This window comes from Vipera ursinii (assembly GCF_947247035.1).
Source record: "Vipera ursinii genome assembly, chromosome: 5".
Classification (NCBI taxonomy): domain Eukaryota; kingdom Metazoa; phylum Chordata; class Lepidosauria; order Squamata; family Viperidae; genus Vipera; species Vipera ursinii.
Genome location: NC_139518.1, coordinates 70,455,810 through 70,477,501, shown reverse-complemented (window position 1 = coordinate 70,477,501; position 21,692 = coordinate 70,455,810). Strand labels below are relative to the sequence as shown.

Below are 21,692 nucleotides of genomic sequence, written 5' to 3'. Positions count from 1 at the left end.
GAGGGTGGAGTTAAAAGAGGGATCAGCCTAGAATCCCTATGTAGCCACAATCTGACCACATCTGCCCCCTCCCTTGAACAATGTTGGCCTTTATTTAACTCCTGAACTGTTATTTAAGAATATTTCTGTGCATAATCATGAGTAGCAATTAGTCAGTTTAATCAGTTTAATTGACACTTCATGTGTGAACCTGATATTAAAGCAATAATCTAAGAAGTCCAAAAAATAAATCTTGTACTGATTCTACTTCACAGCTTTCCATTTCTAGACATGGCAGATGATATATTAGATATCTTTCCTCTTGTGATTGTTGGTGGTCCCATTCACACATAATGCTAAGGAAATTTTAAAGCATGATTTTTAAACAAGCCATAAGTTACACATAATACTTAGTGTGCACATTCACTTATCATGCAATTTTTTTAACCTACATTTGTATACTGCTTAGTCCTATGAAATTGAACACAAGACACTTAGTGACAAAGTTGTGTAAACAGCCCTTTCTCTTATTAACTCTCTTGGGTAAAACTTTTTTCTTTCAAGTGGACATATCCTGCAGGTAAGAATGATGTAATCTAGGAATATCTGTTTAACTGTTCACACCTGGCATCAAATCACAGTTTAAACATCTATAAAACCAAGTCACCATACTATGATTTGGTTTGATAAATGAGGCTGTTGGTCTTTCTATGCATAGAGTATATTTTGTGTGTTTGTTTTTGCCCAGTTCAAAATCTTAGAAGCATGAAGGTATTCTATACATGTCTATTCAGAAGCATCATTGAATTCCGCTAGCTTAAACAGATCAAGAATTATAGACTTAAAGAAGATTGTCCAACTATTATCTCCAATGGCCACCAAGAATAATATTCTGGGTTTTGACAAAATTTCTCTATCAAACCTGAAAAATCAGGCTAACCAGAAATTGCTTCCAACAACTCCCATACCCTGCAAACAAGATAGAAATGAAATAACCCAGAATTCTGCATGGCCAGAGACATTTCTCTTTCTCTTTATATCATTCTGGCTGCAGATCCCATTTCACATGAATATTGTTTTATCTTATGGCAACTGATCAGGAAGCAGGTAATAGCAGAATATCCATAAGCAATCCGTCTAATTTTTAAGGACATGGAAGGAAACTTTGTGGAAGACCATGACATGTGGATTTTAATGGCCTCATATGGCTGCTGTGGAAGAGAAAAGGGGAGAAGAAGATCAGTTCTTCTAGCCCTGAAAGGCAGCTGGGTTGTTGTGAGGGCTAATAAGCTGCCTGCTGCTAGACAGAGCTGTTGTGGAGAGAGATAGAGACAGCAACCCCTTTGGTCCAGCATGCTGGGGATTACAGCCCAGGGGACAATAACTGGAGAGAAAGAGAAGAAGAAGAGAAAAAGAAAAGAGAAAAAGATTGTGTAAAATGGAGTGTCTGGAGAGAAAAATTGAAAAGTAAATTTATGTGAGAATGCAGAGCAGTTGTTGATTCCTAGACGGTCGGAGGGGGAGAAGACAGGTCCAGGTCTGGCTTCCTTGGAAGAAGAGAAGTGAAGTCCTCGAGAGACAACATCTTCACACAAGACAAGATGGGAAGGGGGAAGGAGGAAGAAGCCCTGGTCTCTGGAGAAGGACTGGGCAGAGAATCCTGAGAGAGGTTCTTCCCCAACAGAGAAGATGATTGGCTAGCAGATCCAAGAAAAGGAGATGAGTGTGCAGGCCATGCTTTGGTTGTAAATCCAGAATATTCCTTTTGTTTCATCTCTTCAATAGTCCCAGAAATGAGGGCAGGAGATGGAGTGAAGGGAAAGGAAAGGAAATGAAGTCCCATTGGCAAGGAATGCTGAAAGGGAGTAGCTCTGGGAGAGAAACTAATATTGGGTAAAAGGGAAGATAATGTTTTATATATCTGTTGTAAATAGTTTCAATGTAAATAGTAGAAAAGGTTGAAAGTCTTGGTTTCTGTATGTCAATTGCCATATGTGAAAACCAGACTATACCTCCGCTGCTAAAACCTATGACAAAGACTGTGACTGTCAGCAGGAATCCTGGAATCCTAAAGATATTTTGATCTTTTTAAAGGCATGTTATGTGACTTCTATGGGTTATACATTATGCATGTATAACATACATTATATGGCTCATTTCCAGTGGACATCCAGGGTTTGACACATGAAGCTCAACCACGTCAATTGTTTGTAATATCAAGAGCCTTTGTAATATCAAGAGCCCTGGTGGAGCAGTGGGCTAATGCCTCCTTAAGTAACACCAGCTGCCTGCAATTAGTGCAGGTTCGCATCCCACCAGGCTCAAGGTTGACTCAGCCTTCCATCCTTCCCAGGAAGGTAAAATGAGGACCCAGATTGTTGGGGGCAATAAGCTGACTTTGTAATAATGCCGCTTGGGGGTGTGTGTGAAAGCCCTAACAAGCAGGCATATACATAGAATGAAGGCTACTGCTAAGCTTGTAAGCCGCCCTGAGTCTTCGGAGAAGGGCGGGATATAAATGTACGGTAATAAAAATAAATAAATAAATAAATAATTGTTCAGTTACTGAATGTTCTTCCTTCAACAGTGATGGCTTAGTGTAGCATTTTCAAGTTCTAAGGGGGCCAAGAAAAAAATTAATTTGGCATTCCAAATCATTGCAGTCTATCTTGGAACGTGCTTTAGGAGATCTTCCTAACATAGATTATGGTTTTTAAAATTTAAATGTTAACGGCGGATAGTTTGTACTCACATTTCATCATCAAGACACAATACACAGGTTGCGCAATCTCTTAGTCTGCAAAATTGTTTTGAGTCCAGTGTTTGGGGCTGCATCTACTGAATGCTTCTGACTAAGGGAGACTCAGGATGACTGAGGTGCAGAACACCAAACTCTATTCAGGGGAGCAGCTGGAATCAAGTGTTACTGCACCTCTTCTTATAGGCTGGGCATGGAAGAGTGGTGAAAGGTGGAGAAATAGTTACCATGACAATCTGAGCCTTATTCAGTCTGTAGTGGAGTAGAGAAAGTGGTGCAGTAGAAAGCCAATGAATTAATTATATGTCATGGAATCTAATATATTGATAGTATAGTTACTATGGTGAGGATCTCTCTACTCTGTCATGTCACTGTGGCATCAATAGCTATACCTGGTCCAGTGAAAGTGAAAACAGTCCTGATGGTAGCACATTGGTGTAATACAGGTAGTCCTCGACTTACAACAGTTCATTTAGTGACCTTTCGAAGTTAGAATGGCACATGATTACGTGCTTTACATTCGAACGCTTGACAAGTAGTTCACATTTATGATGCTTGCAATGTCCCAGAGTCATGCAATCCCCTTTTGTGACTTTCTGACGAGCAAAGTCAATGGGAAATTAGATTAACTTAACAGTCGCGTTGCTAACTTAGGAACTGCAGTGATTCACTTAACAAATGTAGTGAGAAAAATCGTAAAATGGGACAAAGCTCACTTAACAAATTTCTCACTTAACAACATAAATGTTGGCCTCAATTGTGGTTGTAAGTTGAGGACTACCTGTAATCACCAGATACCTAGTCTCTAGGAATAATCTGCTGCTCAATTTAAGATCAACATAGGGTACATTAATCTAGCCATATGAAAAATTCTTATGAGTATGCATAACTATATCAAAGTTGACTCTATCTCCATAAGACTGAAGTTATAGGCTTCCGGTGGCGGCGCGGCGCCGGAGACAGCCTTTTCGGGCTGCCCGCGGCTCAGCTGTGTTGTTTTCACCCGAAACAGCGCCGATCAGCTGTTCGGGTGGATTGGAAGCCCCCTCCTCGGGAGAAGAGGAGGGGGTGAGGCCCCAGGTAGGGGTTGAGTTCTCCGGGGCCACCTGAGCTTAAAGCTTGGGCGGCTGAAGGATTGAACTCCCCCGTAGCCTGGGTTGCTCCCAGCTGTTCAGCGTCTCTGCTCCGTGATTTCTGGAGCGGAGCCAGGTGTTTGCGACCACCCCTGCCAGAAGGAAAGACCATGGAATAAAAGGAGCAGGCAGAGCGGTACAGGAGGATAAGGTGAAGAGGACTTTTATTTTTGCTCTCTAGCTTAATGGACTTTATAAACTTAAAGTGAAAGTGCGTAACAAGTGAAAGTAAAAAGATGGCGGCTAAACCTCCCCCAAAAACTCTTCGGAGTGCTGGAACTTCTCCGGTGCAACAGACATCATTGCAAGCGTTGCTTCCTCCTGCTGCATTGACATCGAAGGATTTACAAGATGCTCTTGAAAAACATGCCCAGGTAATTTTGGAATCAATGGGTGATAAATTGGCAAAGATCGAGGAGAAATTGGAGAAATTGGAGGAGAGAATAGAAGAGAGGATGGAAGAGAAGTTCAGTGCGATGAGGGTAGACATTTTGTCTACAGTGCATAGTGTGGCTGAATGTGTGCAAGATCTGGATGAAAAAGTGGAAGACCTGACTCAAAAGAATGCCATATTAGAAGTAAAGGTACTGGAGAATGAAGATTTAAGAGACAAAATGGACAGAGAATTGAGTCTTGTTCAATATTATCAGATGCAGTATGCTGTTAGAATCAGAGGCTTAAAAGAAAATATTAAGGAAGACCTAAAGCAGCAGATTTCTGAGGCTCTGGAAGCAGTATTGGGTCAGCCAGCATCTGAAATAAAGGGAGGCATGGATAAAGTGTTTCGTGTAAATTCATGGATTGCTAGACAGAGAAAGCTACCTAGAGATGTGGTGGTTTATTTTGCAAAGAGGGAAACTAGAGATGAAGTTATTCAAGCTGCCTATGATACTAAAGTTGTGATTGCTGACCAAGAAGTTTTGGTTTTAAAAGAAATTCCTCCAAAGATCTTAAGGAGAAGGAAGGATTTTGCATTTCTTGTGCAGGAGCTCAAACAACGTGATATAAGGTTCAGATGGGAGATTCCAGTTGGATTGGTGGCGATGCATGAAGGCAAAAGGTACCGTCTGGTCACTGTGACACAGGCGTGTGATTTTTATAATAATGTTTTAAAAGCAACCCCACTACCACTTCTGGAAGCTGCAAAGGGATCTGGAGAAGGCAAACTTCAAGAGGCTGAAGCTGGACAGACAGAGGAGAATGGTGCTGGAGGAGATCAAGCTACAACTTCTTTGGCTGATCCTGGAGAGCAGAGGGTGACGCGTGCTGCTTTAAAACGAGCAAAAAAAATAAAAGAACAAGATCAGCAGAAGTCTATGGAACTTCCAAAACGTACTTACAGCCAAGCAGTGGGAGGAGCACGGCCTAAAGGAGATAGTGGGCCTATTAAAGATGTGCTCCAACAGCTTTGGGATGACATGCATGGCGACTAAATTTTTAACTTGGAACGTTAATGGACTAAATTCACCACAGAAGAGGAAGAAAGTTTTTCAATATTTAAAACAATTCAAGATAGATGTTATATGTTTGCAAGAAATGCATATTAGGGCTATGGACCAAAAGTATTTATCGAACTTAAGGTTGGGCACGCAATTTGTTGCTTCTGCAATGAATAAGAAAAATGGAGTGGTTGTTTATGTTAAAAGTGCTTTAACAGCGGACTTAATTGAAGCAGATAAGCATGGAAGATACGTTATGATAGAGTTGCTGTTAGAAGGTAAAAAGACGCTTTTAGTTGGATTATATGCTCCTAATCAACAACAAGCTGATTTTTTTAGTTTACTTCACACAAAGCTTACTCAGTTGGATTATTAATCGTTTATTTTTATGGGGGACTGGAATGGTGTTTTGGATATACAGATGGATAAGGCTGGTTCTTTTAAGCGCGTTCCAAGTCATGCTAGACTGCCTAAATCCTTTTTTGAAATGAAGGATGACTTGGAACTGCGAGATATTTGGCGTGAAATACATTTGCATGAAAAGGATTATACTTTTTTTTCTGACAGACATCAATCTTTTTCCAGGATCGATTTTATTTTGCTGACTAATGACTTTTTTTCAAGGATTAAGAAGGTGAAGATATGTGCAAGAACTATTTCTGATCACAGCCCAGTCTGGCTAGAGATTAATAAGGAGAATAGAGATAGGCGCTCGTGGCGCGTAAATGAGAATTTGTTTAGAAATCAGAGAAATGTAAACAGCGGATGAAGGATTTTTTTGAAATTAATATGAATAAGGGCACTTCTATGGACATGGTTTGGGATGCTAGCAAGGCCTATATGAGAGGGGTGTTGATATATATGAACAATAAACACAGACGTACTTTGGAAGCCAGGAGGAAAGAATTGGAGAATGAAATTAAGGAAAAAGAAAAGGCTTTGATTTTGAATCCAGCGGATGTGAAGACTAAGGAGGTTATTAAGCTATTAAGAGGACAATTTGATAAATTAATGGCTGACCAAGTGGCAACCAATTTGCAGTTTGCCAGGCACAACTCCTTTTGCAATGCTAATAAACCAGGTAGATGGCTAGCTTACAGACTGAGGAAAAAGCAAAGGGCTTCTAATATAGATAAAATTGAGCATAAGGGAAGGGTTGTGTTTCAACAGGATCTTATTAAGGATGCTTTTGTGGATTTTTATTCTAGATTATATGCTAAGGAGAAGATTAATGAAAAAGACATTGATGTATATTTGGAGAATGCTAGCATCCCGGTTCTTACGCAAGCACAAAAAGAGGGGATTAATCAATTGATAACAGAAGAAGAAATTCTTATAGAAATTAAGGAACTGAAGGTGGACAAAGCGCCAGGTACAGATGGTTTGACTGCGGCTTATTGCAAAAATCTACAATTAGAGATGATAAAACCGTTAAAGGAACTGTTCCAGACAATTCAGAGGGGGGGAAAGGTGCCTCCGTCTTGGAGAACTGCTTTTATTTCTTTGATTCCGAAGGAAGACCAAGATGCTACTCAAGTTAAAAATTATAGACCGATATCGCTTTTAAATACAGACTACAAGATATTTGCTAAGGTGTTGGCTAATAGACTGATGAGGGTTCTGCAACAGGTGATTCATGGGGACCAAACGGGGTTTATTAGTGGTAGGCAAATGAAAAATAATGTGAGGCATATAGTTGATGTGTTAGAGTTTTTGGAAAGGAACAATCAGATCCCTGCGGCGCTAATTTTTTTAGATGCTGAAAAAGCTTTTGATCAATTGAATTGGCAATTTTTGATGAAAGTTTTAGATAAAATGAATTTTGGGGATAATTTTTTGCAACCAATTAGGGCATTATATCAAAAACAAACTGCCCGAATAATAGTTAATAATAGCCTGACAGAAGCATGTAATATTGAGAAGGGCACAAGGCAAGGGTGTCCGTTATCGCCCTTGTTATTTGTACAGTATTAACATTGGAGATATTGTTGGTTAAAATACGGAATTCGGAAAAAATTAAGGGTATACAAATTAGAGATCAGGATTATAGATTGAGAGCGTTCGCAGATGATCTGGTTGTTACAGTGACCCAGCCGGAGAACTCTGTTGTGGACCTGATGGAGATAATAATACAATATGGGAAGGTTTCTGGATTTAAAGTTAATACACAAAAAACTAAAATTCTGGCCAAAAATATGACAGCTTCGCAAAAGGCTCTCTTAGAAGGATTAACTGGATTTGAGATTGTTAAAAGGGTTAAATATTTGGGGGTGCTTTTGTCGCCCTCTAATACAAAGTTATATAAAAATAACTATGAAAAATTATGGGGGAAAATTCAAAAAGAAATGGAGAGCTGGGAAAAATTGCAATTGTCCTTGTTGGGGCGAATCGCAGCAGTGAAAATGAATGTCCTGCCTAAATTCTTATTTTTATTTCAAATGATACCGGTTCTTAAGAAAGATTCTAATTTGGAGGAATGGCAGCGAGGTATCAATAAATTTGTATGGGCAGGGAAAAGGCCACGAGTTAAACTAAAGATAATACAGGATACTCGTGAAAGAGGTGGTCTTAAAATGCCTAATTTTAAATTATATTATGAAGCTGCTGCGTTAGCAGGAATAAGTGATTGGATCAATTTGACACAAGAGAGATTATTAAATCTTGAGGGCCACGACTTGTTGTTTGGCTGGCATGCATATTTGTTGTATGATAAGAAGGTAGATAATGTCTTTAGAGTGCATATTTTAAGACAGGCATTGTTGAGAGTTTGGAAGAAGTACAGACATAAATTAGATTGTAAGATACCATTGTGGGCAATCCCAAAACACGCAATAGAAAATATAAATGTTGGTTTTAAACATGATGTGACTACGTACAAGGAGATTTTAAGCTTGGAAAGAAATGTCTGGTGTTTGAAACCATATAGTCTCTTGCGAGATGAGAAGATTGTTCAGACTTGGTTTCAATATACTCAGCTACGGGCCAGGTGGAAAGAAGATCAGAAAAATGGTTTTACAATGACTGATGAAAATCTGATAAAGCAAATCAGAAATCAGGGTCCAGCACATATTAAACGGATATATCTTGCTTTGATAGAAATTGACTCAGAAACAGAACTCGTTAAGGATTGTATGATTAAATGGGCCCAAAACATCCAAGAAGTTATTACAATGGACACATGGGAAAGGATTTGGGTGAGGAACGTAAAATTCACACAAGCTCAAAATCTAAGAGAAAATTTTTATAAAATGTTTTACAGATGGCATTTAGATCCTAAAAAGCTGGCAAGTATGTATCCGAACTATCAGCCTAAATGCTGGAGGTGTGGTGAAGAAGATGCAACATATTTTCATATATGGTGGACTTGTAAAAAGGTTAAGGCTTTTTGGATAAAAATTTGGTGGAATATGCAGAAGATTTTTAAGCAAAGGATAAAGTTTTGTCCGCAACTTTTTTTGTTGGGAATAATTACAGATGCTACGGTTGTGAACACTAAGCTGATGTTGAATTTAATTATGGCAGCAAGACTCTTAATAGGCCAATACTGGAAGAAGGAGGAACTGCCGACTATAGAAGAGTGGACTTTAAAGGTTTCTGACCTGGCAGAGATGGCAAAGATCTCGGCTTATTTGAAAGATCACTCGCAAGAACGTTATGTTATGGAGTGGAGAAAATGGATTGAGTTTATCCAGAACAAATATGGGACTAAGAAGTTTCATGTAGCATTTGAATAAGTCTTCGTTTTTTTTTCCTCCTTTTTTTTCCTCTTTTCTCTTTTTTTTTTATATATCTTATATTAATAGTGTTTGTAGTTATCCTATATGAGCTAGAGAGAGATAGATCTCAGAGTTTATGGTTTTTAGCATATGGATGTTTATGATGGGGTTTTTTTTGGTTTTTTATACCTTGTACTTAGCTCTGGGAAGTCGGGGGGGGAGGGGGGAGGGGTAGGGAGGGAGGGATAGGGGAGGGGTAGGGGGGATTGTTAAAGATAAAATGTATGATAAAACTTTTCAATAAAAAAAAGACTGAAGTTATAGTCAAAGGCTTCATAAATCGGTGGCTTCCAGGTGTTGGCTGGTGACTCCCATGATAACTTCCAGCTGTTCTCACCCCTGGACATGCTTTTGAAAGTTGCATCAGCAATTTCTAGATACCTTCCTGGCTTAAGCGTTAAAAAGATACTTGATAACTTTGGTTTATATTGCTCTCCTACGAATATTTTGCCTGTGTCATATTATATTATGAGATGCTATCAGTACAGGAACATTGCCTATTTTATACATATTTGTGCAACTATTGTACATATCCACGATCTAGATTCATTTAAATGGAAACATTTAAAATAACTTACCAAAAATCGAGTCCCATCTATATTTAATTTTTCCACTATTCTGGCACAGTCATGCATCCCAGACTGGAAAAAAGGAAGAGGGGGGAAGGTGATACTACATTCTATAATTTACATTTTTAAACGAAGCATTTGAAACAACAATATTGCCTTCCATGGACATACACAGTGTGTGTGTGTGTGTGGGGGGAAACCAACAGATTCAATGATGAAAAATGTGTCATGAAGTTATCCTGTTGATGTTGGTGCAAATTCTAAGTTAGAGCATTTGCATTGACAATCTGTTCATAGCTTGAACTTTTAGAAATCTCTGTATAATAACTCGGTGTATCTTCTATCTGTCTATGTGGTTGCTAGGAGTAAAAATAACTTGACGGCACAGAATGAATGAATGAATGAATGAATGAATGAATGAATGAATGAATGAATGAATGAACCAACTAACCAACCAACTAGCCAACCAGTCTTCTAGACTCAACCTTTAAGAGCCTTGGTGGAGCAGTGGGCTAATGCCTCCTTAAGTAACACCAGCTGCCTGCAATTAGTGCAGGTTCGCATCCCACCAGGCTCAAGGTTGACTCAGCCTTCCATCCTTCCGAGGTAGGTAAAATGAGGACCCAGATTGTTGGGGGCAATAAGCTGACTTTGTAATAATGCCGCTTGGGGGAGGCTGAAAGCCCTAATAAGCAGGCATATACATAGAATGAAGGCTATTGCTAAGCACATTGATTTGTGCTTCTTAGATTGTAAGCCACCCTGAGTCTTCGGAGAAGGGTGGGATATAAATGGGATTAAAAAAAAACCTTTTGGATTTGTTTACGTAGCACATTTAGCAATTATTTGCTTAACCATGGCTTTTGGACTAAATCCAAGTGGACTGGATTCACATATAAGACACCACATATATCACATTTGGGCTCTGAGGTTGCAATGGAAACCAGAATGTCCACAAACACCTGCCTTGGGGCCTGTCAGTCTCTTCTGTTTGGTTCACCAGTTTAAATAAAATAAATCTTTCTTAAAAGGCCAAGAAGCAAGGATGGCATAATGCAAAATAGCAGTTGCGACATTATTTGTACTGAAAGATATAGCCCCTGTTGTCCTTAAAAACATATAAAGGCTCCTTGGCTACAGTCAAGTGGGTTTTTTTGGAAGTGCCCCATCCTTGTCTAAAACAGTGTAAGGTGAAAGATGGAGTGAAGGAGGCAGAGGGGAAGGGAGGTAGCAAGCCAAATAGTTTACAATTCTGATAAATGGACTTGTTATGGTAGCCTTTTTTCAACATGCCCAAGAGATGTTCTCTACATTCCTGATATGGCTATTGGCCAAAAGGATTGGAGACCCCTGCCTTAAGGAGGAGTCTAAGTCCTTGTTTCATTCAAGCTTCTGGGCAGCTCATCCAACCTATGACTATCTCCTGTTCATATGGGAACGGAAGCTGGACTTCAAGTTCTCTTATGGTACTGCTTTTCAAACCTGGGTAAATTACCAAAATTGAGTAAAACTGAGTTTTCTTTGGCTAACAACCCAAAAATCCATTACCCAATCACAACAGGGGCATTTATCTTGACTTAAACTGTTTTAGCTAGGTAAAAAGGACGTTCTGATGAACAGTTTTGGTTAATGAAGGAAAAAGTTTGGGAGGCCCTGTCCTATGGACATCCTGCCACACCCAAAGATGCTATGGCTTGCATTGCATGTGTGAAGAGATTAGAGGAGGGTACACCTGCAAAGAGAACATAAATTTAGCACAAGTTTCTTCATGTGGTGGCAGGCCACTTGAGGATTTATTTCAAATGTTTATAACATATTAGTACTTTTTCTACATAACTATTTGGTGCCTGGTTGTCTCCCTTGCAACTGCCCCGCCTGCTTTGCATGTCTAGTTCTTAAAGAGGAAGTTAGCAGTTATGGAAAAATCAGTAGTGCAAACATTCAGCAAATTGGACAAAAGCAAACTTAAATGTATCAGAACTGTAAAGGTTATTTTTTAAATGGAGACATGCAATGGACTATACAAAGGGAGAAGATAAGCATCTTCTACACATAGACATACTCAAGATTACTCACACATCTGTAAATGTGCAGCTATATTTCAGATTACTTTTACACTCATTATCAAGATAGCAAATGATGCTGAATGGGGAGTAGAAATGGTGCTGACCAGCTAACAAGACAGTCTATTGGCTTTGTATTTTCTTCCTCTCTTTCACCTATTTAATCCATTCTCTATTTCCTATTACACCACATAGTTCCTTGATTTTAATTTAATTTTAATTTATTTAATTTTTATTAAACGAGTCAGGATGTGGCTTTTTTAGAACAAGCAGATTTGGATGATTGCAACATTCTTAGAAGAAGAGAACTTACATGATTCTGGTCAATTTATTAATACTGCATACTTCTGATGCAACTAATTCAGATCAACCTACTGTGGAGTATGACAATAAATACTAAAGAATACAGAACAAACAGAAGAGAACATTTATCAATATGTTTAGAGGAAGGACTGGCCAGTTAGGGCTCTTGAGTCCTAGGACTATCTGTTGGGATAGGAAAGCTAGCTTGGCTAAATTGCCTTGATGCACTCCTGCAATATATCTTTAATTCTGACCCAGCTATAGATGTTTGTTATGATATGGAACTAGTTCAGTTTAAGTCTGAGAATGGTAGAAGGGATGGCAATGCATATCTATACTGAAGCAGGGAAACTTTGTTATATGGTGCATTCTATCTAATAATGTCTCTGTGATTATTTTATTGTTTATTTGGTGTATTTTGATTACATCGGATGAGATTGAAACTTTCAATGAAGAGTCAGAAACCATAAAAACCTACAACTTCTAGCTGGGAAACTGATGCAAGGCCTGATAGAAATTATATCCAGAGGAATCTCCCTGGTAGCAATGGGATTGCATATATGAAACCACCTAGCGTACAGATGTTCTTGGAGCTAAGCTAGCCTTTTCACAAAAAAGCTGATTCAGTAAAAAGTTGCCTGAAATGATGCAATATGACAACCTACATCTCTATGAAACCTTAAAATGAGACATGAAGAATAGCCCAGGACTTCTTGATTCGTGTGGTGCCCCTATGCCTGCTATCTTGACTTTCTAGTTCAGACATGAAAATACTGCTTAATGAAAGATGTGTGTGATTTCATTTCTCCTCGTTCCTAAAATTTGTGTGAGGCTATTTCTGATAAATTAAAATTTGGGTTCATGAGAATCTTCCTGCAAATATAGGCCACATCTCTTGAGAAAACCTCAAGGATGATGTGCAGGCAGAAAACAAAAAGGCCCGAATTAAAGAAAGAGAAAGAAGATGAGAGCATAAGTAATACATGATCTGTACTTGTGAGGAATATAATACTGGTGTTCAGATCTCACTTGCCTGATTAAGTGTGATTGCAACTCTTAAAGAAGCCCAGCACCAAATCCATTTCAGATTAGAAAGCTCTTATCTCCTCCCTCCTATCTTCTTAATCTTGATCTATCAATATTATAAAGTATTTATGGAAATCTAGGGTGTGACTGCCCTTAAAAAATGGGCCTGCCACACTTCAAAAAGGAAATTGCAAAACTGATGAGAATGCAGGAGAGGAGCCATTTTTTTTTGTAAACACAGAAAAACATGAGGTAAAGGAAATGCAACTGAGTCATATAAACTTGGTAGGGGAAAAGTAGATCAGGACTTTTCACATTCTGATATTATAATCCAGGATTTTGCAATGAAGGTAACAATCAATCAATCAATCAATCAATCAATCAATCAATGAATGAATGTTCATTTGGATTGTGGTGGAAAACTATGGCCACCATCCCCTGGACCTCAACTCCTGTGGACTTCAAAAACTGTGGCCAACAACATGGGTGGCTCAGGAATTCTGGGAGTTGAAGTCCACAAGTTATAAAGGGGCCCTAGTTCCCCACCTCTGATTTAGATTGTAATCTATGGAATTCAATGTCACAAATTTTAAGAGTGGCCACAAGGAAGTAACGGAGGATACAGCTATCAATTTTTACTTTCAGTGAAAGCTGTTACTATCTCTAGCATCAAAGGGAGTCTGCATCCCAGTGCTAGTTGCTAGGCAATGAACTGGATTTCATTTATATCCTACTTAAGGGTTTCCCCTTTAGCTTCTGGTTTTCAGTGCTGGGACAGAATAAAATAGACCTTATGTAAGACAGAGTGCAATTTTTCAATTTCAAGCTTTTGGAACTTTTAGGACAATTATTTTGAAGCTGGCATTATTTTTTTGAGCTCAAAATGCTTTGAATTCCTGGTGTTTTACATATCAGACTTTTGTATGATCCAATTTGATCTTCTGTTCAAGCATCATTTAAATTTACTAAGAATTGCTAGTACTGCTGTGAAGCTATTGTTCTAAATAAGTTTCTGCAAAGACAGAGCTGCTGTTCTCCACATTGGAGCATATTAAAACAGCAATACAGAGAAATATCCGTTGTGTAGCGCATGTGAAAATATAACAACATTTCATGGACCTGTGCAATTGGATATCACACTAAAATATTAATTTTGCTATTCTTTGACTAACAAGGTTAGTATCTACTGAGACGTAAATAAAATGATGATGTTTGCACAAAGATGCCTTTAATTCATGTTTGGAACAGAGAAGTAGATCATACGCTGTATATAGGCTTAGTCATATTTAATAGCTTTGAAATAAAGAAAGCTTAATTTTATTTAGTCATGACTGAATTAGTCCTATTGATTTTAATGCCTTTTCTGTTTTGTGACTGGATTCAGTCCAATATAGTTGCAAATGGTTTTGCTACAGGGAGTAAAATAACACGTACCCTATGGACTTTTAATTGCTTGTATATATTTAATTTTACTGATGATGGATGTTTATTTTTTTTTTTTACTGAGCATGCCCAAGATGGCGGACGTGCTCGGCTAAGCTCCGTTTGGAGCTGCAGCAATGTGACGACCCTGGGAGCCTCACAGGAATATTCTTTTCTGTGAAGGACTTGGAGGGGGGATGAGGACGAGGTGAGCCTTTATACTGTTGTTTTATGGCCCCGTGAGCCCTGAACTCTCCGTGGTGTGTGTTTTTTTTTTTTTTCCATCTGAGCCCGGAAGAGTTTTAGAGGCCTCAGAGGATATGGAGGAGCTGAGCAGCGCTTTGTGCTGCATGATCAGCTGTTCGTCGGACCAGCTACTTGCGAACTTGAATGGAGGCTGCTGTAGTGCCTGGGAGTGCCTGGGAGTGCTTGATCAGCTGTTTGTCGGACCAGCTGTTTGTCGGAAGGCTTGCGGACTTGCAACTTGAATGGAGGCTGCTGGAGTGCCTGGGAGACCAGATATTCTGCGGAGCTCTACTCTAAGCGGCGCCGACCAGCTGACTACGGATCCGGGAGGCATTCTCGAAGCCTGTGGAGCCTGGGACATCTTTTTAGAGCTTGGTGGTGTCCCGGAGCGCCCTTCAGCTGCTTGGGGGAGCCGCGTGTTGATTGATTAACTACGAATCGCGGCTTGGAGCAGCGCTGGCGTGGAAATGTTGAAGTGTTTGTCGGCTTTTTGGAGGGCCCCGGCTGCTCGGAGGAGGTTTGGGAGAGCCGTGTGGGTCCGGAAGATCTGACTGAGCCCCGTGTTGAATTTCTTGGTGCCGACCAGCTGACTGTGCTCTGCGGTGCCGACCAGCTGTCTCCAGTTGCTCAGGAGCCGGATGTTGGTTGAGTAACAACTCCCATTATGAACTACGGTTTGGAACAGCGTCAGCGTTTTAAGCTGGAGTGGTGGAGACGGCCCTGGTTGGCGTCTGAGACGGTTGGCGGTGAGGGGGTTGGAGTGCCGCGACCGTCTTGGTACAGTGACTATGTCTGGGTGGAGTATGGACTTTTATGCCTGGACATCTGGAGGCATGGACTATTATGCCTGGACATCTGGAGGCATGGACTATTATAGTTCACTGGACCATATCCTTGAGCCCCACTCCGTGACTTTATGGGTTTTTACCCTAATCCATCTCGCTGACTGGTTTCGCCTATTGTCCTCTCCTTTCCTTTCCCCCTGGGCTGTGGAAGGTGCCGGGTGTATAACCACTGTGAGAGAGTGGTTAAGAGTTAAGAGCTCCATCTTTTCCGTCCTAGAGGTGAGAGCTCTAGGCGGTATCTCTCTCCCCGGCTGTATATCTCAGGCTGCTCCCTGATTACTTTTTTAGCTAAATTTTTTGTAGGGTTAGGGAGGGGGGAGGGTTGTGGTTGGTTGGAGAGAGGGGGCACTCTGCCAACTGCTGTTCAGACCAGGCCTAGTAGAGATCGCGTTGAGAGGGAGCCGGGGTCGGTCATCTCTGGAGCTCTGGAGCGGGTCGTGGGAATGCCAATTCCCACGACGATAGGGAATGGCTGCAGGTGTAAGATCAGAGGGCCGTATCGACCTCCGGGAGGGCCTCTCCGCTATCTCCAAGCGGTGAGGCGCTCCGACCCTCTGCCTTCGACCCAAGGCTCTGGGAGCGGGGATGTGCAGCCACCTGAGCTCCGACTGGTGTACCTAAATGCCAGGTCCGTTGCTAATAAGGCTCCCCTCGTCCGGGATTTAGTCGAGGGTGAGCAAGCGGACCTGGCTTGCATTACGGAAACCTGGTTGGGCCCAGAGGGTGGTATCCCCCTGGTGGATCTCTGCCCACCAGGCTTCCGGGTGCTACACCAGCCTCGGACTCAGGGTAGGGGTGGGGGAGTGGCTGTAGTTATGAGGGAGACCTTATGTCCGCAGGAGGCCACCGTTCCTCAGATAGTCGGGTGTGAATCTCTCTTATTGAGGTTTGGTCCTAGGGCGCAGTTGGGCTTGCTGCTCGCGTACCTTTCGCCTAGTCGCGTAGCAGCAGCCCTGCCTGAGCTTCTCGATATCCTCTCAGGGCTGGTGATTGAGTTTCCTAAACTAATGGTTTTGGGAGACTTCAATCTACCATCCCTGGGAGGAGTATCTGAGTTAGCTCGGGAGTTCATGGCTTCCATGACGGCCATGGACCTGACGCAGGTAATTCATGGACCAACCCATGAGGGAGGCCACACCCTTGACTTGGTTTTCTTATCTGGTCGGTGGTTAGATGATCTTGGTGGGGGCTCCCCAATTGTTATGCCCCTGTCATGGACCGATCATCATCTCCTGCGGCTGGTCTTCCGTTTTGCCACCCCCCACCGTGGGGTTGTTGAGCCAACTAGATGGTTCCGCCCCAGGCGCTTAATGGACCCTGAGAGGTTTCAGGCAGCGCTGGGGGCCCCACCTGCCTCCCCAGCTCACAGCTCGGCGGATGCCTTAGTGGAGGCCTGGGAAAGGACGGCCACGGAGGCACTTGACCGAGTTGTACCCTTGCGGCCCCTGACCCGGCGCAGATCCCAATGGGCTCCATGGTTTTCCGCGGAGCTCCGGGAGATGAAGCGTCGGAGACGGGGCCTAGAGAGCGTCTGGAGGTCCACCCGATCTGAATCCGACCGATTGCGACTAAGAACCCATATTAGGTCTTATCTCACTGCGATGAGGGTAGCGAGATCTAACTATTTCGCTGCCCTCATCGCGTCCGCAGATAATCGCCCGGCCGCCCTGTTTAGGGTGACCCGCTCCCTCCTCAACCAGGAGGTCAGTGAGGATCCCTTGCAGGGGCGTGCCGAGGAATTTAGTCAACATCTGTCGGACAAAATCGCTCGGATTCGGACCGGTTTGGACTCCGACTGGGCAGTATCGGACGATCAGGACACGAGTGATCTTGTCGATGTCATCTGGGAGGAGTTCGATCCTGTGACTCCGGAGGAAGTGGACAGGATCATGGGGAGGCTGAGCTCCACCACATGTTTATTGGACCCGTGCCCTTCCTGGCTGGTTTATGCAGCCCGGGAGGGGACACGAAGCTGGTTCCAGGCGGTTATAGCTGCTTCTTTGAGTGAGGGCAGTTTTCCCGCCGCCTTGAAGGAGGCGGTGGTGAGACCTCTCCTCAAGAAGCCTACCTTGGATCCGGCTGTTTTGAATAACTTTCGTCCGGTCTCCAACCTTCGCTTCCTTGCGAAGGTTGTTGAGAGTGTGGTGGCGCATCAGCTCCCTCTGGTCCTGGATGAAGCGGATTATCTAGACCCGTACCAATCGGGCTTCAGGCCTGGGTACAGCACGGAGACGGCATTGGTCGCGCTGGTGAATGATCTCTGGAGGGCTCGGGACAGAGGATACTCCTCTGTTCTAGTCCTATTAGACCTCTCAGCGGCTTTCGATACCATCGACCATGGTATCTTGCTGCGGCGTCTCAGGGGATTGGGAGTGGGAGGCACGGTTCTTCAGTGGTTCTCCTCCTATCTCCTGGGACGTTCGCAGTCGGTGTTGACGGGGCGGCAGAGGTCGACTGCGAGGCCTCTCGCTTGTGGAGTCCCTCAGGGGTCGGTCCTCTCGCCCCTTCTGTTCAACATCTACATGAAACCGCTGGGTGAGATCATTCGTGGTTTTGGAGTTGGGTATCATCAGTATGCTGATGATACCCAACTTTTCATTTCGACCCCAAACCACCCCAGTGATGCCCTCGACGTGATGTCCCGGTGCCTGGAGGTGGTCCGGGTCTGGATGGGGAGGAACAGGCTTCGTCTCAACCCCGACAAGACGGAGTGGCTGTGCGTACCGGCATCCCGGGATATTCAGGATATCCCACCCCTCATTATGGGGGGTGAGTCATTACCTCCTGTAGATAGGGCTCGCAACTTGGGAGTCCTCCTAGATTCACAGCTCTCTTTAGAAGACCATATTGTAGCTGTAACTAGGGGGGCGTTCGCCCAGGTTCGCCTGGTGCGCCAGTTGCGGCCCTATCTAGACCGGGATGCCTTGCGCACGGTCACTCATGCGCTCGTGACCTCTCGTCTTGATTACTGCAACGCTCTCTACATGGGGCTACCCTTGAAGACCACTCGGAGGCTCCAGCTGGCACAGAATGCAGCCGCGAGAGTTGTGTCGGGGGTCTCCCGATACTCCCGTGTTACACCTTTGCTCCGCGAGCTGCATTGGTTGCCAGTTGTCTTCCGGGTGAGGTTCAAGGTGTTGGTAATGACCTACAAAGCCCTCCATGGCATGGGTCCAGAATACCTTGGGGAGCACCTGCAGCCGGCGTCAACTTCCTTCCGCCCAGTACGCTCCCACAGAGAGGGCCTCCTCAGGGTGCCGCCGGTCAAAGAATGCCGACTGGTGGCCCCCAGGGGGAGAGCGTTCTCTGTGGGTGCACCGGACTTATGGAACCATCTTCCGGTAGAGCTCCGGATGGCGCCCGACCTCCGCTCCTTCCGGCGCGACCTTAAAACCCATCTCTTTAAGGAAGCGGGCCTGGCCTGATGGGATGGGGTGGGTTTGTTATTATGACTTTAATTTTAAATTTGTACTATGGGCATTGTTTAATCATGTTTTAATAATTTTAACTTTTGTATCTGTCTTTTACGTATTGCCCTGTTAACCGCTCTGAGTCTCTTGAGAGAAGGGCGGTATATAAATTAAATAAATAAATAAATAAATAAATAAATAAATAAGTTTAGAGACCTCCCCAAAGAGGTTCTGGTAATCTTCAGACAATTTTCAGTAGTGCTTAAATATATGTCTCTTTGTCTTTATATTGATTTGTTTTATTTTTCTCTTGATTTTAATATATCCAGAAAGGGACGTGATGGCTCAGTGGGTTAGGACGCTGAGCTTGTCGATCAGAAGGTCGGCAGTTTGGCGGGTCGAATCCCGAGTGCCGCGTAGCAGAGTGAGCGCCTGTTACTCGTCCTAGCTTCTGTCAACCTAGCAGTTTGAAAGCACGTAAAAATGCAAGTAGAAAAATAGGGACCACTACGGTGGGAAGGTAACAGCGTTCCGTGCGCCTTTGGCGTCCAGTCATGCCGGCCACATGACCACGGAGACGTCCTCGGACAAGCGCTGGCTCTTCGGCTTTGAAACAGAGATGAGCACCGGCCCCTAGAGTCGGAAACGACTAGCACGCATGTGCGGGGGAACCTTTACCTTTTACCTTTAATATATCCAATGATATGGTAAAATGTAATATAATTTTGAGGAAACAATGCATTTTTAAGCATGATTACCACTCCTTTAATAGCATTTCTCAAATCCCAATAACAAGACTTTATCAAAGATTTATTAATCCAACAGTTAACTTTATGGATTTAATTGAATTGATAAGATGCTCAATTTCAATGCATTCTGATGCTTAGTGTGGAAAACTGAAACTGCTTTGTGTTCCTAGAGACCCCACACTGAAAAGTACATCTGATTTATCCTTTGACCCATCCTGATATTTCAGATGCTTTGAGTTAATTTTGTCCAGTATTCTCCATCATTCCTTAGTTTCCAATGACTATAGACATTGGCTGTACTGACTGGGAATTTGGGGAACTGGAGTCCGAATACATTTGAGCCATGCTTGGCTCAGGAAAGCTGAACTAGTGTTTCCCAAATTACAGCTAGACTTGAATTACAAAGAGGTTTCTAGGATTGTGGGATTATGGGATTATGATAAGATAACGTTCAGGATGTCTGTGGAGATTCTCAGTCATCCAGGTCATGGTTGTCCTAAAGGTGCTTTTTCAAAAAGCAACTGGACTTTTGTTTTTCCTTGAAGATGTTTTGCTTCTCATCCAAGAAGCTTCCTCAGTTCTGACAAAATGTCTCAACTGAAGAAGCTTCCTGGATGAGAAGCAAAACGTCCTCAAGCAAAAACAAAGTCCAGTTGCCTTTTGAAAAAGCACCTTTGGGACAACTTTCAGGAATTCACACGAGTCCCTAGAGCAGGGGTAGGCAACCTCGGCTCTTTTATGACTCATGGACTTCAACTCCCAGAATTCCTGAGCCAGCCAGCCAGCCAGCCATGCTGGCTCAGGAATTCTGGGAGTTGAAGTCCATGAGTCATAAAAGAGCCGAGGTTGCCTACCCCTGCCCTAGAGGTTCCAACTTCTCATACCTATTCAGATCTCTTGTGCCCCTTCCTCATTTCTGTCTTCTCCCTCTCATCCCCCAGAACCAGCACTGTCATCTTTTTTGCTCTCTTTCTTAATTTTGGTAAGTTTAACTCTGGTGCAGACAGGACCTTTCTTGAATGAACAGAAAGAAACACTTAGCTGACTCAGTTCTAACTAACTAAATCCATCATCCCTTCATTTCAGTGGGTTTCTACTAGACACAATGAAGTCTGGATACAATATATACCCCTATGCCTGGTAGTGAATTCTTGTAAGATGCCCAACTTTCCAAGTCTAATAAATAGATTATAAATTTATTAAGAGATTAGTACAAAAAGAATGCTGCTGGCATTTTCTGCTCTCAGTTGCGTCTAAAAGCTTGCCTCTTATTCCTCCTTGGAGTGAAACCAGAAGTAGAAATAAAGAAACAAGCTGGATCTACTCTGGACCATTAGTCAGCTAGAATCTTAGAACAGCTCAGTACCTGTCTTAGAAGATCAGCCACCTGCAGAGAGGTCCAGGTCTCAAATTCTTCTCGCAAGGGCAGCTTCGTAGTCATGCTGAGCCCCTGCCAGGAAGAATTGAGATGCTTCTGGTAATGCTAGAACCTATTCGGTTCACTAAACATAAATGACTGAATTCTGGAAGTCATTAGAGGAAGTTCCTCTGCAATTCCTCCCTCCTCCCTGTGTCATCATTGCTTAAAGTCATACTGCTCCTTAAAGTGACTCGGGGACAATCAGCATGTCATGTCAAAATTTTGAAGGAGGTGAACTGACTGTCACTACATTTAAACACTGAGATGAATTTTCATTTCCTTAACGCAGCCGGCTGAACAGACAAAGTTCTCACTATTAATCTGGAATTTAAAATAGTTTGAGGAATATCTCTAATCAACAGTGTACCAAGTTTCCCCCCCCCCCCCCCAGTAACGTAAGACTGGGCAGCTATTTGAGGCCAAGAGTCACAATGTGCAATGCATGAAGATCGACATACACACCAATGCTGATTGGTACCAAAGGGGAAAGTCAGCAGAGGTACAGGTTAAAACAACAATGAAATAAAGAAAAATTAAAATGCTTTCCAACTCCT

General features: G+C 42.7%; 1 long non-coding RNA gene across 1 annotated transcript; it reads right to left on the bottom strand.

Moving 5' to 3' along the window:
• Nucleotides 1-2,536: 2,536 nt before the first annotated feature.
• Nucleotides 2,537-21,213, bottom strand: LOC310641496. Its single transcript, XR_014492743.1, has 3 exons — nt 21,085-21,213; nt 9,664-9,726; nt 2,537-2,594 (listed from the first exon to the last, which is right to left on the bottom strand). It is a non-coding gene; the product is annotated as an uncharacterized lncRNA (long non-coding RNA).
• Between the last annotated feature and the right edge of the window lie 479 nt (nt 21,214-21,692).